The sequence below is a fragment of the Malaclemys terrapin genome, chromosome 22, assembly GCF_027887155.1.
Source record: "Malaclemys terrapin pileata isolate rMalTer1 chromosome 22, rMalTer1.hap1, whole genome shotgun sequence".
NCBI classification, from domain to species: Eukaryota; Metazoa; Chordata; order Testudines; family Emydidae; genus Malaclemys; species Malaclemys terrapin.
Window position 1 is genome coordinate 8,796,290 of NC_071526.1, and position 8,959 is coordinate 8,805,248.

Genomic DNA, 8,959 nt, shown 5'->3' on the forward strand with positions numbered 1-8,959 from the left:
GGCAGGGGGAACTCTGACCCCATCACGACTTGATGATCACAATGGTCCCATCTGGCCTTGGAATCTGTGAATGAAGGGTCATGGGAAGAGCTGGGAATTAGTCCCAGGGGTGGGGTAGGAGGAAAAGGCAGCATAATTTGTTCTGGGATCTAGAAAACTGCAGCTACGTCTCTCAGGTTCCTGCCAGGGTGCATATAATTTTATCCCATTGAAGTGTAATTTACTGCACAGGTGACAGCAAGTTAAACAAACCAATGTAAATAATTTCCATTAAAAAAAAAACCTTCAAGGGGGAAAAATGGGCTAGGAATCAGCAGACTCCATTTCTGGCTGGTCAGAAGTTAAACTCGTTGGGACTAGCTGGCACTGGGGGAGTTTCAGTCATTTCAATCCTGCCATTTTCCACTCCGTGCCTCTGATGAAGTGGGTTCTAGCCCACGAAAGCTTGTGCCCAAATAAATGCGTCAGTCTCTAAGGTGTCACAAGGACTCCTCGTTGTTTTTGCTGATACAGACTAACACGGCCCCCGCTCTGAAACCCGCCCTTGATATTGCAGATCCAAAATGTAACACCTCCCACTTCTCCAGCCCCGTTGCTCTGAGAGGGCTTCTCAAAGGTGGGGCGGCAGCTCACAAGAGAGGTAAGGGAGGTGCGGAGAGGTTAAGGCCCAGGTGATCATATGGAGCCTGCCTGCCTCAGAAGACCTTGGGCCTGATTTTCACACGGTCTGAGCACCTGCGACTCCAGAGGAAGTCAATGGGAGCTGGGGGACTGCTCAGAGGTTATGGGTAAGGAGGCCCTATAAATATACATGATGGATGGATCAATGGATAGATAGATAATGGGTATGTCAGAGGATAGATCGGGGTGGGCAAACTTTTTGGCCTGAGGACCACATTGGGGTTGCAAAACTGTATGGAGGGCCGGGTAGGGAAGGCTGTGCCTCCCCAAACAGCCTGGCCCCCGCCCTCTAGCTGCCCCCTCCCACTTCCCGCCCCCTGACTGCCCGCCTCAGAACCCCCAACCCCCTTCTCCTTGTACCCTGACTGCCCCCCCGACCCTTATCCACACCCCCACCCCCTGACAGGCCCCCCAGGACTCCCACGCCTATCCAACTCCCCCTGTTCCCCATCCCCTGAGCCCTATCCACACCCCTGCCCCCAACAGGCCCCCCAGGACTCCATGCCTATCCAACCCCCCCGTTCCCCATCCCCTGACCCCTATCCACACCCCTGCCCCCGACAGGCCCCCCAGGACTCCATGCCTATCCAACCCCCCGTTCTCCCCCTCCGCAGAACCTCTGCCCCATCCAACTGCCCCCTGCTCCCTGTCCCCTGACTGCCCCCTGGGACCCTCCACCCCCGGCCCCCTAACCATGCCACTCAGAGCAGCATGTCTGGCAGCCGCACCACCCCGATGGAGCCAGCCGCGCTCCCCGTGTGGCAGCACGGCTGTGGGGGAGAGGAGACAGGTCACACAGCAGGCCAATGGCTGAGTCTGGCAGAGACCTCAGGCCTCCGGACTCCCAGTGCTAGGCTCAGTCCATTCGACCACAGCAGACGTTAAGCCACAAATCATCTGGTGATGTTCGCTGGGCTTGTGCAAGCTTTTGATCCCTTCTTTGTTCTGTTTTCTCTTCCTGGCACCTACTGTGGGCTTCCCTCTCTCTGAACAGGCACTGGCTCTGTAAATCGCGATTACTTCACCTACAGCCTGACCCCCGAGCTCAGCCACCACACACTGGAAACAGGCCGGAATCCAAAGTCCAGATCCAAACCACCCCAGGCTTTGGAATTGTTTGGGTCTAGAGGCAGCCTCCCAGCTGGCCCTCATGTCTCTAATGGGCCAATGAAACGCCCACCATCTCAGTTTAGAGCCAAACTTCGTGACTGAGGCCCATAAACACCCCTGCACTGGAATATTAGACAACAACCCTGATTCACCCTTGGCTTATGCCAGCTCCCATGTAGACAACAGCATGGGGCCCCCGATGGCAGAGCATCTGAAGCTGCTCACAACCTCTGCCACAGAGGGCAGACAGCCCAAGAAATGGGTGGTTCTGGCTGTAAAGTGGGCACAACCATGCCAGCCTGGGATGCGTTGGTTCCTACAGAGCACCCTGCCCAGCTGGCCCTGCGGGAAGGCTGTTGCATTAACTCCTCCTACCTTCTCCTGGGCTTGCTGCCAAGCCAGTGCAGGGAGATTCACCCTGGCCCTAGGAAGAGAAGTATCAACAGCTCATATCCATCTCTCACGGGCGCTGCTGTTGAGACAGGTTTTTGCACCTTAGTAACCGCACGACTCACTTACTCCGGCTCCGACGTGTCAAAATCGGCAGGGGGCGAGTCTAATGCCCATCGACGGCCCTTTTCATTTCCCGAGGTGCCCCAGCACGCCCACCCCCACGCTGCCTCCTTGGCGCGAATGCAACTCCCTTTCAAAGGAGCCCAGCACAGACAGCAGGAGTAGCCTTCGGAAACGAACGGGCTTACGCGGCGTGGGGAGACAGGAGTTGCCTCGTGCTGCTCTCCAGAGCAGAAAGCAGAAAATAAAAGCTAATGAGAAGCCGAGCTGAGCTTCTGGAAAGGATTTCCCCCCAGACTTTGTATTTAATTATAAATACAATACAGGGCGGGTTTGATGACACTGGAGGCGAACGGAATGACTTGTCGTGGCGGGCTGCCGATGGGTTTTCATACGGCTGGCCTTTAAATGAGTGGCTCTCCCGAAAAGGAGCGGACCGCACAGCTGCACCCCGGTGGAATCCCCTCCGGGGTGGAAAACCCTCAAGCCGAACCTTGTGCAGCAGTTGAGCCGGTGTTGTACACAAGGCAGCAACTTTACCGCCTGCTACATTATCCTCCCTGGCACACTCCGCGGAGCGAATGGAAATCGCTCTCCCGGGCTGAATGAAAGAGCGGGGGTTTGCTGCCTCGCCTTCCCTTTTAGCAAAGAAGGCTCCATTAAAACGCCAAGGCCAGTCTCTTGGCAGGTATAAATCAGGGCAGATCCAGTGAAGTCAACGACCGTCTCTGCCAGTGGAGGATCTGGCCCCGCTGCTTTAAAGCCCGGACCCTGGATTCTCACTGCAGTCCTTGGAGCGGTGCCCAGCATCTTGCAGGATCAGACCCGAACGGAGTCAGCGATTCAAAGGCAGTGTGGTGCGGTGGTTGGGAAACAGACCCGGGAGTTACAAGACCTGGGGTCCATCCCTGGCTCTGCTTCCGAGCTGCTGTGGGAACTTGGGCACTTGGCCATCTCTGTGCCTCTGCAAAGTGGAGATAATGGCCCATGTGTTCCTGCAGACACTGCTTTAAAATCTCCAGACGGCAAAGGGCTGAGTATTACACTCAGCAAGTCATCGGTCTGCTATACAGATCCATTGGCATCAGACGAAACAGCAGCCTGGCATTTAAGGCACAGGACCGGCAGACTGGAGGCTTTTGTGTTCTTAGCCAAGCCCCTTCATCTCTCTAGGCTGCCATTTCCTCCCTACTGAATAGGGGATGGTGATACTTACCCGCTTGCTGATGGGATGTTGCGAGGCCAAATTCACGCTTGTGTCCATGTGCTCTGAGGTCCTTGAAGGGGCTGTCCCTAGGGGGCAGTGTTGTCTAGTGGATAGGGCAGTGGGCCGGGAGTCAGGACCGCTTGCTTCTATTTCTGGCTTTGCCTGCTGGGGGACCATGGGCAAGTCCCTTCCCCTCTTGGTGGGTTAGATCACAGGTCTCTGTCTCCTGCTATGAGCATGCACAGTTCCTAGCATAATGGAGCCTCAGGCTTGGTTGGAACCTCTAAGGGTATGTCTACACTGCAAAAAAAAAAAAAAAAAAAACCCAAACCACAGCAGCGGGTCTCGGAGCCCGGGGCTCCATATTCAGACCCGTGGGGCTCACACGACAGTGCTAAAAATAGCCATGTCGGTGTTCCCATTCAGGGTGGCGCTCGGGTTCTGAAGCCCTGGACTTCACAGCCCGAGCAGGAGCAGCTACACGGCTATTTTAAGTGCTGTCGTGCGAGCCCCAGGCTGTAAACCTGAGCTCTGAGATTCACAGCTGCAGGTTGGGTGGTTGGTTTTTGCAGGATCGACGTACCATAACGCTACTGCAAAGCAAATAATACTAATAATTAATAATCGAAGTGCTTAGCGGTGTTATTGTGCAATGAAAACGTATCCTTCGGGTTTATTTTTTAACAATCAAGCTCCAGTAAAAGGTCAAGGAGAGCGGAGAATAAGTCCGTACAGGAAACAGCAGGCATTATGATTACTCTTATAACTAATCGTCTGCATTCAGGAGAGCCCAGAGGCCCCAGTCAGGAATGGGTTGTGGTCAGAGCTGTGTGAACAAATAGGAAGAGATGCTCCCTTTCTCAAAGAGCTTGGGACGCAGTTTAAGCATAAGAACATCAGAACGGCCACACTGGGTCAGACCAAGGGTCCATCTAGCCCAGCATCCTGGCTTCTGACAGTGGCCAATGCCAGGTGCCCCAGAGGGAATGAACAGAACAGGGCATCATCAAGTGATCCATCCCCTGCGCCCATTCCCAGCTTCTGGACAAACGAACAGAAACCTACATTGTTTATCTTCCACTGGGGGTCAGATCCTTACCAGGGGAGAAGCAGAGCTATCCCAACTGACTCCAGCTGCAGACTTTACCCAGTGTCCATTTTCACCCTATTAAGGGGAGAGGACTGTCCACATTGCTGGATGTATACAGTGTGTCAGGGCTAGCAGTGCCTCTGACCCCGCTCTGGTCTCTGAGTGCACCCCCTTGGGTGTCAGGCTCACGCCTTGCCTGGGCTGGGATCCCCTGATCCTCCCATGCTGAGATCTGTCCCTGGGCTACAATATCTTGTGTATCCACTGTGCTTACCCGGCAGGTCTGATTGGATTCGGCACTTGCAGTTCTTCCCTTTGGGAGGTTGTGAGCGGTGACCACAATTGCCTTATTAAACTGAAGCATTGTTAACTCTTCACAGTTGGAACGAAATGTAACAGAAGAGAAAAGGGTTTTTCAAACAGCAACAGGTCTCCCTGAGTGTCTATCTCACCTGGGCTCTTACCACCCTCCTTGGGGACCCCAGTAGGGGCAACTTCCCAGACACCCCCAAACTCTAGAATCCGGGTTCTCAGTCTCAACAACCCCCCCACTCTCTCTTCTCTGTAAAACCTCCTGGATCCTTGTCCTTCCCCACAGGGACTGAGTCACTCGGGGGAATGGGTCTGGCAGGCCCAGCCAGAGACTGACCTGGGCATCAAAGTGAATAGTTGTTGCATTGGCTCTCAAGTGTTTGCTTGAGACGTATCGGGATTAGAGTGACCAGTTGTCCCAATTTTATAGGGACAGTCCTGATATTTGGGGCTTTTTCTTATATAGGTGCCTATTACCCCCCACCCCCATTCCGATTTTTCACACTTGCTGTCTGGTCACCCTACTCGGGATCCACCTCCCGCTTCCTGGGTGCAAATTCACTCACTATATGCACAGAGTAGACATCACAATAACCAAGTCAGCATACGGTATTCATTACTGGCAGTTTCAAATGCATCACCGTGGGATTCAGAATGCCGGAATGATGAATGCATGCTGGGATTTCAGAGGAGCCTAAGATTTGGGTGCTTAACTCCCCCAGGCTCCTGGGAAAATCCCATCCTAAAATATTCATCTGCTAGGAGAACAAGGCATTCTCCAGACCATTGACTGCTGCGCTCTCCGTGGTACTGAAGTGAAAGGCTTAATTGCAGCAAGGCTTTGAATGAGCTTTTCATTAGAACATTATGCTCTGGAGGGGGAAGGTGGCTTTTTTCTCATCAGATGGTTTTGTTTACTTGAGGCACTGAGAGGTTCCCACCCTGAGATGTTGGACTGGGTGTTTTGCCTTGGGCAGAGCGCTTCACCTCTCTGTGCTTCAATTTCCTCCTCTGTAAAATCGTAGGCAATCATGTTGAGTTGCCCATTTCTGTAAAGCACTTGGAGAGCTACAGATGGAAAGTGCAATCTGTATGCAAAGTATATTAATTATAATTATATTACACACACACACACCCAAAAAAGCTACATTATCATGTTGCAAATTCAAGCACTCGAAAGTTGGGAAACGCCAGAAGGCAACATGTACAACCTTAATTCAGCCCCTTTGCATATCTGCACGGTGATACAGTCTTTCATCACCTAGTATTATTTCAGCAGGACTACTGCCTCATTCAGTGACTGGGTAGTTCAATATTTCTTATTATCATAGAATCATAGAATCTCAGGGTTGGAAGGGATCTCAGGAGGTCATCTAGTCCAACCCCCTGCTCAAAGCAGGACCAATTCCCAACTAAATCATCCCAGCCAGGGCTTTGTCAAGCCTGACCTCAAAAACCTCTAAGGAAGGAGATTCCACCACCTCCCTAGGTAACCCATTCCAGTGCTTCACCACCCTCCTAGTGAAATAGTGTTTCCTAATATCCAACCTAAACCTCCCCCACTGCAACTTGAGACCATTACTCCTTGTTCTGTTCTCAGATACCACTGAGAACAACCTAGAGCCATCCTCTTTGGAACCCCCAACCAACCAACCTGCAGCCAGGAATCTCAGAGTGCAGGTTTACAATCTGGGGCTCACATGACAGCGCTTAAAATAGCCGTGTAGCTGCTAAACCCAGGGTTGTGAGTTCAATCCTTGAGGGGGCCACTTAGGGTTCTGGGGCAAAAATCAGTACTTGGTCCTGCTAGTGAAGGCAGGGGGCTGGACTCGATGACCCTTCAGGGTCCCTTCCAGTTCTATGAGATAGATAGGTACAGGTAGTTGAAAACAGCTATCAAATCCCCCCTCATTCTTCTCTTCTGCAGACTAAACAATCCCAGTTCCCTCAGCCTCTCTTCATATCCCTCCTTTTCAACGTGTGGTCCCAGGCCTTATTTACCACACCCCATCCAAACCCTGCACTGAATACAAAATGGTTAGTTTCCTTCTGGGTATTTCTAGGATGGTCTCACCATAGTGTCTGACTGCTTCACCACCATTATTGAATTTAGACACACACACACCCTGATTAAGCAGCATTCTTATCCCCATTTTACTGAGGGGCACTGAGTGATTAAAGCCAAAATTGCTGAAAGTGTCCACTGATTTTGAGTGCCCAACTTGAGACACGTAGGGTCTAATTTTTCAGAGGATGGAGCCTCTTGATAGCATTTCATATGTTCAAAGCTCAGATCCAATTGACGTCAGTTGCACTTCTGAATGCTTAGCACTACTACAAACCTGGGCTCCATACGTCTCAAGTTGGGTGCCCAGAAAATGAGGAACACACCATCAGTGACCAACTGTAAACCTTTTGGTTCAAGTGACTTGCCCAGCATCAAATAGAAATGCTGTGGCAGAGGTAAAATCCATTTATCCAGGGAAGCATTCAGCTGCCTAAGCCACGAGCTTATCCTTTCTCTTCCCGAAATCCCCTGCTTTATGTACTACACAACTTCCAACTTCTGCAACAAATGAAGCCATGGTCCTTAAGACAACAGGCTTAGTTACTACACAACCCCGATTCGTCCTCAGAGCAGGTGCATCTTGTGCACCAAGTGAGGCAGGGGTCCTGTGGGGAAAATAGTATGTGATCATATAAGTCAAGACTGTATCATAAGGCATATGCATAAGCGGCCAAACTAATATTGCACGGGCAAGATTTTCAGAAGCTGCTTCCACTTTTGGCTGCCCAATGTGACATGACATGGAGTTGGACATGCAAAAACCGAGGTGCACAAAATCACTAGTCCCTTTTGAAAATCTTGGCCCCCCATGACTGCACTCTTGTCTTTGTTGCAAAAAGCTTCTGTGTTTACACCCTTTATTGGCATCTGGTTTATATTCGGTCTCTGCTGTCATTAGACCACACTTGACAAAGAAAACCATGCATGGCAAGTTTGCAACGCAATCCTCCCTGAAAAGAAACCACAGATCTAAAAATATCATACTTGACAGGGACCACATCCCAAAAGAAATCTTTCCCAACCCCACCCTTTCTGGCCTTCAAACTACCCCCCAACCTTGCCAAGCTCATCATCAGAAGCAAGCTCCCCACAGACCAGGATGCACCAACTCAAAGCGGCACCAGACCCTGTCAAAACAACAGATGCAAAACCTGCAGATGTATCTCCACTGCTACAACGATCAACACCCCCCACAACACAACTTTCGAGATCCATGGCTCCCACACCTGCCTATCACAACATGTGGGGTACCTCATCCAGTGCACTAAATGCCCCCAATGACAACTATGTGGGTGAAACCAGACAAACACTGTGCTCTCAAATGAACTCACAGAGAAAAATGATAAAAGACAAAACCACCATCTCACCTATGACAGCAGAGGTGTTAACTACCCACTTCACCCTGAATGGTCTCTTTCAATGTGTGCTAACTCCTTATGTTTAACCATCTGTTCCACCTTGTATTTAGCTGTGGCACTCTGGTTACCTTTCCCAGACCTGAAGTAGAGCTCTGTGTAAACTAAAAAATTTGTCTCTTTCACCAACAGAAATTCGTCCAATAAAATATATCACCTCACACACCTTGTCTCTCAAAAATGTCAAAGTATCCGATAAGATAGGACTTGTCCGCCAACAATGTAAAAAACAATTCTCTCCTAGCCTGTCTACTAATGAAAGTTCTGCCAAGCAGGGAGTGGGGCATCATCTCTTTATTATATTTCCCAGTTCCCTAGAGACTTTAAAGAGATCTCATTTAGAACACGCTGTTTCATCTTGACTTCCGTGATCTGTAGGAATCTAACACTCTGGCGCCCCTTGTGGCAAGGTGGAGAGTAACCACGTCTCTTTTCATGAGGCTTAAGCAACCACACAGTGAGGTAGGCAGGTGAGCATCTGTTCTTCTGCCTCTAAGACCATTTCTTTGGGAGTGTAAGTAAATATCCCACTGAACAGCCACATCTGCTTCCCCTGGAGTGGG